The sequence below is a fragment of the Falco biarmicus genome, chromosome 9 (genome assembly GCF_023638135.1).
Source record: "Falco biarmicus isolate bFalBia1 chromosome 9, bFalBia1.pri, whole genome shotgun sequence".
In the NCBI taxonomy this organism is placed as follows: domain Eukaryota; kingdom Metazoa; phylum Chordata; class Aves; order Falconiformes; family Falconidae; genus Falco; species Falco biarmicus.
Window position 1 is genome coordinate 37,974,351 of NC_079296.1, and position 12,708 is coordinate 37,987,058.

The window sequence follows — 12,708 nt, forward strand, 5'->3', positions numbered from 1 at the left end:
TGTCTGGGAAAGGAACAATTTCTTTGTCTCAGTATTCATCAGAGTGACAGGGAAACATGCTAGGAACAGAGGGAACCTTCCCAGAAGTAAGGAAAGGAAACTAAATGAAAATTACGGGTGATGCCAGATCACATAAAAATTAAATTAGTTCGATTAAAAACTGAAAAAAACTGCCAATTAAGCGGTTTGATTCTGACTTTTACATTTTAATATTTTTTTCCAGATGAGTAGATCTGTCTTTCATTACTAGACAAAAATAAAAAGACAGAACAAGCGATTTTTCTATTTTTTCAGTTGCTAGTCACTGTCCTTTTGTTTTCTAAAATTTACTACACACTGTAATGAAAAAATTTCAAAAGAATGGGGAAGTGGAATAACAAAACCCAATATACTACCAGATAGTCAAAAAGTGTGAATTTTTTTTTATTAGACGTCAGCTTTAGGCTGAGACATTTAGTTTAGCCTTAATGTCTAAAGCAGAATAAGAAGAAATAAACTTTTCTATCTCTGTTGGTTTCTTTAGTGAGAGATTCACTTTGACTTGTGTTTTTGCCTTCCTGATTGGCGAAGGATGACATTCTCTGGTTTTTAATATCATGAATCTTACAAGCCTAAGTTTTATCCACGTGCCAGTGTCCAGTGACTTTTTTTTGGTGATAAACCCAAAGGAAGAATCCACTTTCCCATATGTAGTTTTTGTTCTGTTAAGAATTAAAGGGTAGATAAAATACATTAAGCAACCCCCCAAAAAATTGTCAATAACAATTCTAGAATTGTGAAGAGGAAAGAGTTTGAAGGGGATGAAGTAGGTTTGTGAGGAGCAGGAAGAGGAGAAGGAGGTGTACACGCCTGTGTAGACTCTGTAATATGTGAGCATAGTTACAACACCTGAGGGCATGCCCTCAGTTTTTGCTGCTAGTTGAAGTTAGACAGTCTGTGTGACCTGGGAGTCAGGTTGAGAGATCTTAGGCTAGAGGTTGTGTAGATTATAGTAGAGGTGGAGCAGAGTATGAGGTGTGGCAAAGCCAGGAGCCTGAATTTGAATTGAAATGTATTCTCTACCGACCTTTGGCTGTGCTTTGGATCAAAGCATAGGGGACTTACCAGAGTGCCCACCCCACCAAGCTCAATTCAGGTGGGAAATTCCAGTTGGAATTCTTGAATTTTTCTTTTGTTTCAGAATGCCTCCTTTCTCCATAAGTATTTATGGCTGTAAACAGAAATAAATTGTAATCTTAACGACTATGATAATTTCAGTCATCCATTTTCAAAAAGAAATTGCTCCTTACTGGACAAAATAATTGTTTTAAAAACTGCCTTTTGGACTTCAGTATGTTTATGTGTAGCAGCTTTCTGAAGATGCATATAATTGACACTACATATTTAACATCACAGCCTCTACTCTTACCTGTGTTTTTAAGGAGTATGGTTACTACAACATTCAGAAACCTTTCAGCAGTTAATAGCAACAATAAACAAAGTACCCTCTTAATGACAAACTGCAGACACTTTCTCAATAAAGTTACAATTTCAGCAGAAAAAAAATGTAGATTAAAAGGAAGCACCTGCTCCTGTAAATTACTATGCTGCAGGTACCAACCCAGGAGACTCTGCAGATGGTTCAGTATTTGCAAACCTGACCTCACCACCTCTTCATCAATCTCTGACTGATTGATTCTCTCCAAAGTAGAACACACCGTGTCCCAAGGTACTAGACGACACCTTTGAATTAGTCCCAGTCAGAATACCAATTAATTTGTACTTCTGTTTCATTTTGGAAATTCTTAACAAAGGATTCAGTTGTCTTATCAGGCACTAGCACTGACTAAAAAGGTTGTACAGTCAGACAGTTCCAAGAAGACCTCCAAAGGGAATTGTACTTGAGGAGGTGTGATTTTTCCTAGATTTCCCTGCTAGCTGGGAGCGTGAATGATGTTGTGCCATGCCCTAGGATTTTGAGATGGACAAAAAGAAGGTGGAATCTTGATCCTTAGAATGGTACAATAGGAATTCATCGCTTCAGTTAGTCTTTCCTGCCAGCCATGAAAAAGTAGAAGAGAGATCATAAGTTCTGTATATTCATTTTCCCTCCTCAACTGTTTTCAAGCATTTTACTTCCCTTATTGAGACCTAAGACTGATTGTGCTGGTCTTTTCTTAACTAGGAACAAATTTTCTCACGTGCTTCCTCCAGTGTGTACTCATGCAAAGGCCTTGTACAATGTAGTGAGACCAGTCTAATCAACAGATCTTTTTTCTTTGTGGAAGAACACATAAACACCCTTTCTAGAAAACAACCTTTCTGAAAAAAATAGATCCAAGCTTGTGTTCCCTGTCCAGGTGTCATACATGTTCCTTTTTTGTCACCCGTACTCATCAAAATTTAGAGGAAGACTGAGTGATACAGTGATACATTTCAAATTTCAGTAATACCAGTAAAATATTTTGGGTTTGTTTCCTCTTCATTGAGCCTTTTGAATTTTATAGCTTCTTAATTCTCCGAATACCTGAGATATATTAAATGGCTTCAATTCACCTTAAAGAAGATACATGCTTTCCCTAAATAAAAATGAAATTAATTTGCATGCAGTTTACCAGAGTTCTTTGTAGTTTCAGACTTCTAGTGGCTTGCTGTCTTTTATTAGTAGGTAACTTTGGTAGTCTTTTCTGCATTTTATAGATGCATCTATATAAGGCCATCATCTAATCTGATGACCTGAATGTGTACTGCAGACTGTAATAGTCCACAAAGCAATCTGTGGCACTGAAGGCAATACTTTGTGATTTAGGTAAAGTAGAATGACATCCAAATTTAATATAAAAATGTAAGCTTATGAAGAATCTATCATATTCCTTGATAAAATATATTTTGTGTTTCCAGTTCATGGTTTTCAAACTTTGTCCTCTAGCTATTTAATCTTTTTATGGGTTTGTCTGTTAGATTGAATAGCCCATGCTGTAAAGCTTGCATTCTTGACTTTTTAATGCTGTATAACTTGGGCAGGAAGTCTTCCTGGTGATTGACTCTAAAAGCATCCCTAATTCTTTAAATTGATAGCACTTCACTGCACATATATTGGTGAATCTAAATTGCAAAAATACAGATATTACTATGCTTACACTTTTTTTTTAAGCTGTAAGGAAAAACAAAGTAATACATACCTTTTTGCTTTTCAATTGTATATGAGGAAGACCAGCTGCAGGGAAATATAGCTGCCTCAGTGCATTTTCTGTGTTAGGATTTAAGGTCTGGGAGCAGCTGATGGCATAAACCACAGTGTATGTCATTAAATAAAGAAGATTGTATCATTTGTTTTGTATATCTAAAAGGAAACCTGTTTATCAAAAGTGGCTAAATACATTGCTTTAAAAAGCCTTTCATTTGAAATTTTCACTGTGATATTAATTAAGTCTGAGAAAACTTCCCCATCCTCAAGTCTGGATAATTCAAGAGAAAGCTCCACTAAAATCTGATAGAATGCTGTCATTTGAGATTCTTGAAATCTCTGAAATAACAAGGAATGAAAAGAAACAAGTAGCTTCATGGGAGAAAAACCAAACAAGCTTTTTGATACCAAATATTCAGTCCTTTTTCCGTATACATTAGATGAAGTGGTTTTTTTGCTCTTCTAGTCATGGTTTATCACTTTTTATTCTCATTTACCTAATGGGAAACATTGTCCTTTGTGCATTCTAAATACAGCATTATGTATTAGCAATCACTACATTAAGTGTTTCTTTATTCACAACCAGCTTTACTAGTAGCTTTTAGAATATACCTGTCACATCTAATTCATTACAGTTTGGAAATGTGACACTTGGGAGATTAGAAAATCTGAAACATCAAATGTTACCATGTGCTGAAGTATAACATCTTAATCTTTTAGAATTGCATTTCTTTTGATGGAGAAACCTCTGTGGCGTCCTGCTGTCCATTTGGACAAAAGAGCAGATGTGTTATATGCCTGTGTGCATGTGCACTCATCTGTCTATGGCAGGATGCAAACCAATATAGCTATAGAAGTTCCTAGTTAATTTGGAAAGCATTAATTACAACATCAGCCCTTACAGTTGATAGTGTAAACTTTTACTTACACTGAGTGTGAATCACATTTTAATTATAAAGTAAAAATCTTAACAGTAAAATACTATACAAAATGAAGGGAGGTGTATATATGTTTTTTGTACATCTATGTATGTATATATGTGCATCTATCAATTTGTTTTAAGGTTTCCTTTTCTTTTACCCAGATATTTAATCCTTGCCATTTTTCAGTAAGTTTCAAATTTCAGCAAGTAAAGAAAACCTTATTGTAATTTTTTTTTTTGAAATGTAAGTAAAAATGTGCTTGTGGAAAACGTAATATTTGACACATGCTCTCCCAGGAAAGGTGAATGCTATACTTTCATTAAACAAGGCACTTTCTAGCGCACACTAACAGCATTATGAACTGAGGGACTGGATGACCAAAGCTTACAGGTCTTTTGAAATGTGGACACCTGATTAGTCCCATTAACTGCAGTAGGATTACATAAACAGATGAAGGTAAGCATGTATGTGAAATTGGTATGTAGAACATAGAATTCTCATTTTCTTTACTAATAGCTTTTTTGTAGGACATTTCTTCACTTAACTTTCTAAAACATCTTCATGTAATATTTGCATGATAACTATTATACATTACTAAAAGAAGTTAAGTCGGCAGTAGTGTATTTTAAAATATGGTGTACCCTTATGAATATAGAGTATTTAAAATGCCATGAGAGAGAATTTTTAATTTACAAAACTGAATACATTAAATATGAATAATATATATCAAGAGCATTTGATCCATTATTTAAATAACTTAGCTGAATTCTTAAATATACATTATTCTGTATTTAAATAATTTAACGGATTTCTTTATATATATTCTTCTATATATGTTTCTTTAAGTAGAAGTGCCTTGAAAAAGGCACTTGGCTAACAGTTTTTTAAAAATGTCACTAAATATGTTACTAAATAAGAGAAATCTGTCTCATTTTATGAAGCACCATTTGACAGTTCAGATCCTTAAAAATGTTACTGAAAATACTGTCACTTCTTATTTGTACATGTTTCTTTGGGTGGTGACATTTATTTTCTGTACTTTTTCAGTGCAAAAGAGAAAGTTAAGAATGCTTCCAAAGAAATATCTGGACTGCATGGCTTTTACCCCAGAAATGCTGTTGTGACATACTCTGAAAACTGATAGCGGGTACATTTATGTAACAGTTTTGCAAGTATATAAAGTGAAGGATAATCGACAAAAGTCTCACTTGTGTAACATCTTTGACCCATTAGGGGCTTTTAAATCATGCATCACTGGCTTCAGGGTTGCTGTTGTCAAGCTACTTACAGGTCCTAGTTAAATCAGGCATTTCATATTTTTGCCCTCATTCGCTTTTGTTTACCAGCAGGAGACAAAATATTTAATTAGTTTTGGGGCATTTATAATCTCCTCTGGGCCAGCTCCAGCCGCAATGCTGGACGCCACTTCTGAGTTAATTCCAGTCAGGCTGGCCCCTCCAGTACAACATATGGGTAACCTATAAGTCTTTAGCAAAAGTTGCAACTGAACTATTAGAGGGGTGGGACCTCCCTGCTGGGAAAATACTGCGCAACAAAGCAAAAAGGGGCCAGCGTCACCAGCGGAGGTCAAGGCAACACTTAGACCAAACAGCATCTGGCAAACTGTGCCAAGTAGAAATCAATGAGAAGCAGGGCAGTGAGTAGTAATTTTATGCTTGTTTGCACAAGAAAATAGCTACTTCTGAGCTGAAAAATTATTTTATTAAAAGCTTACAGCATCCTTTGGAATTACTCTTGCCGTTGTTGCTTCATATATTTTTATTTCAGTCAATAAACTATATGGCACAATCTATACACAATTTTGTTTTGAGCAAGCAACATTAACTGTAGCATTAATTATGTTTCAGGAGATGAGGAGTTTTGAGACTTCTTCCTAACTGGTTAGGAACCAGATGCATAACTGTAATTAGTTTTTGAAGTGCATTGCATTCTCTGCTTCACGTTACAACAGAGTCAAAGAGTTTGAGAAGAAAAAAAAAGACAGTTCCCAATATTATGGTCTATAGATTCCAGCCCCTGTAAACTGTTGCAACTCAGCCCACTTGAAAGCTTCCCGTGTTTTTCATTTTCCTTTTATTCTCACTTTGTGTTCCCGCCTGTATCTCTGCTTATATCTCATCTTGTGGCCCTTGGTTTTCCTCATTGTCTGTCTTTGCTTTTTCTCTTTTCCCTGAAATTACAAGTGCTGGTATTTATCTTAAATATTGTAAGCAGGCTGCCACTGAATTCAGTGGGTTTACTTAGGGCTTAATATTAAACATACTCAAGTCTTTACAGGTTTGTGGCGTTAGACACTATATTTTATCCCTTATGGAGCTTCTTTCTTGTGCACTTTTCTGTTTCTCAAAACAGGCACCATTCTCTATGGTTCTTGGTTTTTGTCTGCTTGTCAAGAGGTAGTTAAATTTCCAACAATTTTAACGCTCACTTTCATACAAACTACCTTATACTTTCCTACACATCGATTCTTTTTGTACTTTGACTGAAGCAGGTTGTGCATTGCAGATTGCAGTCTTTATGGTATAGAAATTATAGACAAGTAACAGTGTTTCATAAATAGATTTACTATCTTGCAGCACTTGCTTACGTGTCTCCTTAGTTTTTGTGGTTATAGGTGCTGGAAAGATGTCAGCTTCAGTATGAGGGTCTTCATGCCTCTTGATAGAGACAAGAATAGGCTATAGACAGTGACTTTTCACTGTAGGAAAATACGGAGAAAATGAATGTTTTAGTATGCTGATGGAAAGAATAAAAAGCTGAATGTTCATAGAGTCTGTTACAGGTCCTGTCCCATGGAAGGTTGCCATACGAGGAAAAAGAGGACTAGCTCTTGGTGTCTGGGGGGAAATAGTGCTTTTACTCAGAGACTGTGATATTTTGACAGTTATATATTATACAGAAAAGTTTTAATACAATACTTAAAAAGCTGCATTTTTTTCTATTTTTGTAGTAATGTCAAGCTACTTACTCGACCAAAATCTGCGTGTGCAAGCAGTTTGTTTTTTGATTTTGAAATTTTTTCTGATGATGTATCTGGGAAACTTAGTGGGAGCACATCCTTACATTCCTCTCTTTTGATACCATGAAGCACCTTTTATAGCTCCCTTTCTGTACTCCCCTTTCTCCCTGCAACAGGAAACAGAAAACTCCACTAATCTAACAGCTGTCTCTTCCCCAGGCTGTGATAAAGTAAGATCGTTGCTCATTCAAAGAGACTATACTACTGTGTGAACAGTTTCAGTTTTCTCCTGTGAATCAGGAAGACAATCCCCACGTATCAAGAGAAAAAGGTATGTGAGAAAATAAAAAGGAGTTGCTTTTTCACACATCAATAATAAGTGATCTTCGAGAGCTAATTGGGGAGAGCCCTAACACCCCGCAACTGTAAGAACCTGCTATGACATCTGCAATGTATAGTTAGCATTGTTGCCCACGGTCTTGTAAAAGTTGGAAACCACAACAAAGCGAGGTAAAATGCATAATTCATGATTATCAAGTAGGTTAGATACAGGCCTAACTAAATTGGAATTTACAGTATTTGCCATTTTAAGTATAGGATTAGACATAGTCTTAGTAGGAAATTTGGTAAATGTTATACTTGTGCTGAAAATAAAAAGGTACAGAAACTTCTAGGGAAGTAATTTCATTCCAGGATGAATTTCCAGACTGTCTCTTGGCATAGTTACCTGTTCAGTTTCTATGTGCAGGAATTTTTGTGGGTTTTGTTCTGAATTCCAAAGAAAAAAAATAATTTTAAAGTCTAACTTGTGAATGATCTTGGTATTTTTTGTCTAATAAAAAAAAAGTTGTTTTGAATGTAGGACAATTAAAATGACATTAATGTGTTTCTTATGCTTCAGGTGGCATAGCAAATAGGTAATTTAAGAATTACTACAGTGTAAGAAAATGTTTTTCCACAAAGTCAGCTTGGGGAACTGACTCAACCTGTAAGTGCATTATTGCCTACCTTGCGAGTGTTTGGGAGGAAGCAAGCACCTAGGGACAGGAAAGGAGTAAGACCATCTGTTTCAGCAAAAGCCTGAAGTTTCAGTAGATAAAATGTAATAACAAATCATACCCTCTGCTAAGATGACATCCTAAACTGCATTACCTTTGTTGCTTGAGATTGTCTGACCATATCTTTTGATTAAGGAAGAACACTGAGCTAATTTTCCTATTAAGAAGTTTAGTTCATCCATTCTCCTAACAAGTTTAAGATTATTTGGGTTTGGTTTTTTGTAGCACTGCTGTTGCTTCTGTATCAGGGATCTCATTAAATTTAGTTACAGTTATAAACTTCTTAAAAATAAGTGCATGAATCCTAGTTCACCTATGCTGGTTCATAAATTGTTGGGCTTTGACTGTTACCATCTCTGCAGAATCCATTTGAAACAAACATCTCTGGTTTGAAGTTAAAAGGACCGTCTCGTTGTGTTTGGAGGGCAGTGGGCACAGGAGGTGAAACACGGGAGTTTATCCCCCTGTAATCTCAAATATCCCCATACATTTACAGAGGTGATTGTGATGCACAGGAGTGAGGAATGGGCAGGATGACAGTTGGATGGGAGGCATCTGAGAAAGTTCAAGAGTGTGTAAGGGCCACAACAGAGGGAAGTCAGGAACACTGATCCCTCCAGAATCTGCAGTTGAACCCAGGAGTCCTGAGTTTATACTTCCTTCTGGTGTGAGGAAATAGTCACATCAGCTGATGAAATATGTCCCAACCACCTACTTCATCCTTCTAATCCTGAGGTAACTGGTATGTTAAAAGACAGTAATTTATCACTTGAGCTGCTAGTTATCGTGTTAGAAGTTTTTCAGAACAGGTTAGAAAAACATCTAGGAGAGATCATAAAACCAGTAATTCCTGTCTGGAGTCAGGAAGGTAAAGCAGATCCCTTCCCTCATCTGTTTTTTGGTGCATAGCATAGGTAGCACTTTTAATAAACCTCAAGTTATGTAGTAAAGGAAGGTCTTCTCTTGAAGACTCTTGCCTCGCTGGATTTGGGTGTATAGGAAAATAAAAGATAGTTAAATGAATTATATCTTAAATACATGAATTCTGTCTGCTCTTGCCTGAGCCAGAATGCCTAACAAGTAATTTTAATTTTCTTAAAGTGGTTGCTGTGGGCATATTTGTAGTGCCCAGTGCTACTGAAGATAGCACTAAACGAGTTAATTTATGTTTAAAAGATGAACAGAGGATCGGTGTTTTGCCTGGGCTAGTTAGTTCAGCTGTAGAGCAAAACTTCGACAGCTGTAGTACTTGAGTATCCAGTCTTCCTTGCACAATGCTAGTTGAATGGTAAGCAGTGGACATCGTGTCAGGTAACTGCGTCCCTCCCCCCTGTTGTGCGTTGCCTGTACATCCCTTTGTGAAAAAGTTCAGGCCAGCTTTTGCAGATTACTGAGTGTGCACAGGTGGAATTGATCTTGATAGATAACTGTTTTTAACCATAGGAGAACCTATATGGTGTCAAGTACTCAGAAAATTTGCTAGCTTTGTAATGATGTGTCAAAGCTTTTTTTTTCTGCTTTAGTGGTACAGTGGGTTGCAATATCATTCTAATTGGAAACTTTTCTTTTGTTGAGCTGTCGTGTGTATGCACGTGTGTATATGTATGTATGTATATTCAATACATAATACAGGTGAGAAACATTTTAGACAGTTAAAGATTCAAAACATGTTCCTCTAGTACCATGGTAAAATGAACTCTTTCTTATTTTTGTTTTTTGACATTTTAGACCTCCTGTTGTAAAAACATGCTTTAAAACAAAGTTATGTTGAAAGGGTGTTCTGTGCAGGATCACTGGGAAAAGCTACTTAAGAAAGATAACATGGAACAGAAAAGGATGACTGGCAAGGAGAAATGGGTAAATTGAGAAGAAGTGATAGCTGTCCGGTGTCATGGCAAGCAGAGCTTTAAGTGTGGTCGGGAGATTTGTTGAACTGTTAGAGAGAAAAGCTCACCCCAGAGAGACTTCAGAGGAAAATGAAATGTTCTAAGCACTCTAGAAAAGGGTGTCCAGTATGAGGTTGGAAAGCCCCAGGTGAAGTGATTGTAAATTCATCTTACTGCTGTAGATTGCTGTTCAGCTTCCCAGTATGAGTAAGTGTATAAATTTCTCTTCAGTTCAGGATACAACATTCACTTGTGAATTTGTCTGTTTTTTGATTGTCCTAGCTGTGATAACAAAAACAATGTAAATAGCCAAGGGAGGAAAATATGTTATTCTGCACACCATGGATTTCTAGCCTGTCTTGTGAGCTGAGTCAAATATTACTAGAAATTGGACCCTTAAGGATGATCATATTTTGGTAGTTACCCACCTGCTCTTAATTAGGCAGCGTACAGCATGCCAGTCTTTCAGCTTTGCTCAGTATAAACTACAATGGTAAGAAGTCTTGATGAGGCTTTTAGAAAGGATCTCTTGAGATGAAATAGTGAGTTCTGGCTAGAAGGACCAGGTAAGATTCTTTTTTTTGATATATTGCTTGTGCATGTTATTTTTAGTACAACTAGAGAACAGAAGCTATTGAGGAATTAAACTTTAACCAAAATTTCACTTTGACTTCCTTTTAAATTTAGTATTTGGCCACAGTCATTTCACAAGAAGATTAATTAAATTGGGTTTTCCATAGTAGTACAGGTGGAAGATATCCAGCTTTTCTTAGTGGGTGCTGTGATAATCTCATCTGAGTTCTTCACTTGGACATCTAGCAAACAATTTTTAATGTATTTCTGTATGTAGTCATACATCTAGCAGACAATTTTAAATGTATTTCTGTATGCAGTCATAAATCCTGAAACTAGTTAATTTCTTCAGATGGAAACTATACTATATTTTCCTAATATCATTAGTGACTTAATGATGCTGAAATAATTTGGTTGATGACTGAAATAACATTCTTACCTGTCTCTCTTGTTTCTCTCTGAGAAAAATATAATATTTTGATTAAAGATTCTTTTAGAATTAAAATGTGAATCAAGAATAATGCTGCTATGATCATGGAGTAGTGCTAAATTTCCACCTGCATAGTTAGAGATTCAGAGATCGAAATCTGAGTAATTGCGTAGACACAGAACTTCTTTCTGGTGATTCAAATGCTCTTCTGTCTTGAGATTACGGTAGGAGTAAAAGGGAAATTATTGAGAAATGATTGATGTACAATAAGATGAGACCAATATGATTGGGATTTAGAAGAGTTTTTAGCACCACAGCAGTATATCACATCAGATTATGTTAATAGCTTTTTGTAAACATATCATAAAAATCTTGAGAATAATTTGAAAAATTATTTCAAAGAATAAGATCTCTAAGAAATAATTAAAAATAAATGGAGGAGGGGATAGAATTAAATAAGCAATAACTGTGACAAACTGAAATATAGAGGAAATCAAACCAGGTGGAGGAAACCTGGGAGAATTTCACTGATACCCTTTCCATTATTGACTGAGCAGTAAAGCAGTTTATTTTCTAGCTTGAGATAACGTATTTTCATATGGCTGGTGGGCTGTGCAAATGAACTAAATTAGTTGGTGTGGATAAGACCATAATACTCACTTTTCTTATTTCTCTTTTATAAAGCAGAAACTTAAAACAATTGTAAGTGATAAAAAGCAGACATTTTGATCTGCTACAGAACAATTTTTTAGCCTTGCCTATAAACTATAAAATCCTGTTAGAGGTTCATTATTAATCCAGATGGATTTGGGCCCTTGTCCTGTCATTTGATAGTAAATAATTTATGATAAAGTTACAGTTTGTTCTGTAAGAGAGATAAATCATACCGTCTCCTTTGAGATTATATCAGTGTGTTAGTCAAAGCATGATAATGGTGGTGAATCAAGTAGGAAGGGGAAAATTAACAGCACTGTCATGCACTATGTTACTGTGCATTTGTGGGTAAAATGCAAAGTTTTTAGGAACTGATTTTCAATATATTTAAAGTCTTTGTTGTAATTCATACTGTCAGGACATATGAAGTTAAAAATAGGAAAACTGCTGACAAATGAAAAAAAAGGGTATTATACCATATGATATTTTAAAGGGGTCCTTTTCATACTTCTGGCATGAAGTTACCAGCACTCTTAACACTGAGAGTGATTAATTATCTGAACTGAGTAATAGCCATCTCATGAGAATGCACAATATTTATTAACTTACAAAACATCTTAATTTGATTGTGTTCGTTTACATTAAAAACCCCTTGAGATTCATTTTAAGAGACAAAGGATTTAACTAACAAACTTATTTGGGCGTGGAAGGTTGTAGCACTAAAATACGCTCTAGCAATAGCATGAAGTTCAGAGGTGTATTTTTTTTTCTACTGCATGTGTGATACTTCCCATGAAATGTCTTCAGAAAAAGAAGTATCTCACAAGTTCTAATTGCTGATCCTTCTGTGAAAGGCATATGGTTATGTGGCTTTTTTGAAAGGTGCCGTTCTCCACTTGCTCTCACACACAAATAATCAGAAATTGTCATTCAGAAAGTAGCGTTTTAATGTGTAGTAGTAGTTCTTTACGTTTGGGAGAATAGGTCAATGCACACAGATAGGAATGTTGAACATTTATAATGAAACATGATGCAGTT

The 12,708-nt window shown here is 35.7% G+C and overlaps 1 long non-coding RNA gene across 2 annotated transcripts in view; it reads left to right on the top strand.

The window, feature by feature from the left end:
- The first annotated feature begins 2,572 nt into the window (after nt 1-2,572).
- Nucleotides 2,573-12,708, top strand: part of LOC130154931 (uncharacterized) — a 30,811-nt gene continuing 20,675 nt past the window's right edge. For both annotated transcript variants that reach the window (XR_008823887.1, XR_008823886.1), the window contains exons 1-2: nt 2,573-4,545; nt 5,137-5,236. This is a non-coding gene — a long non-coding RNA (uncharacterized LOC130154931). The remainder of the gene's footprint in view (nt 4,546-5,136; nt 5,237-12,708) is intronic.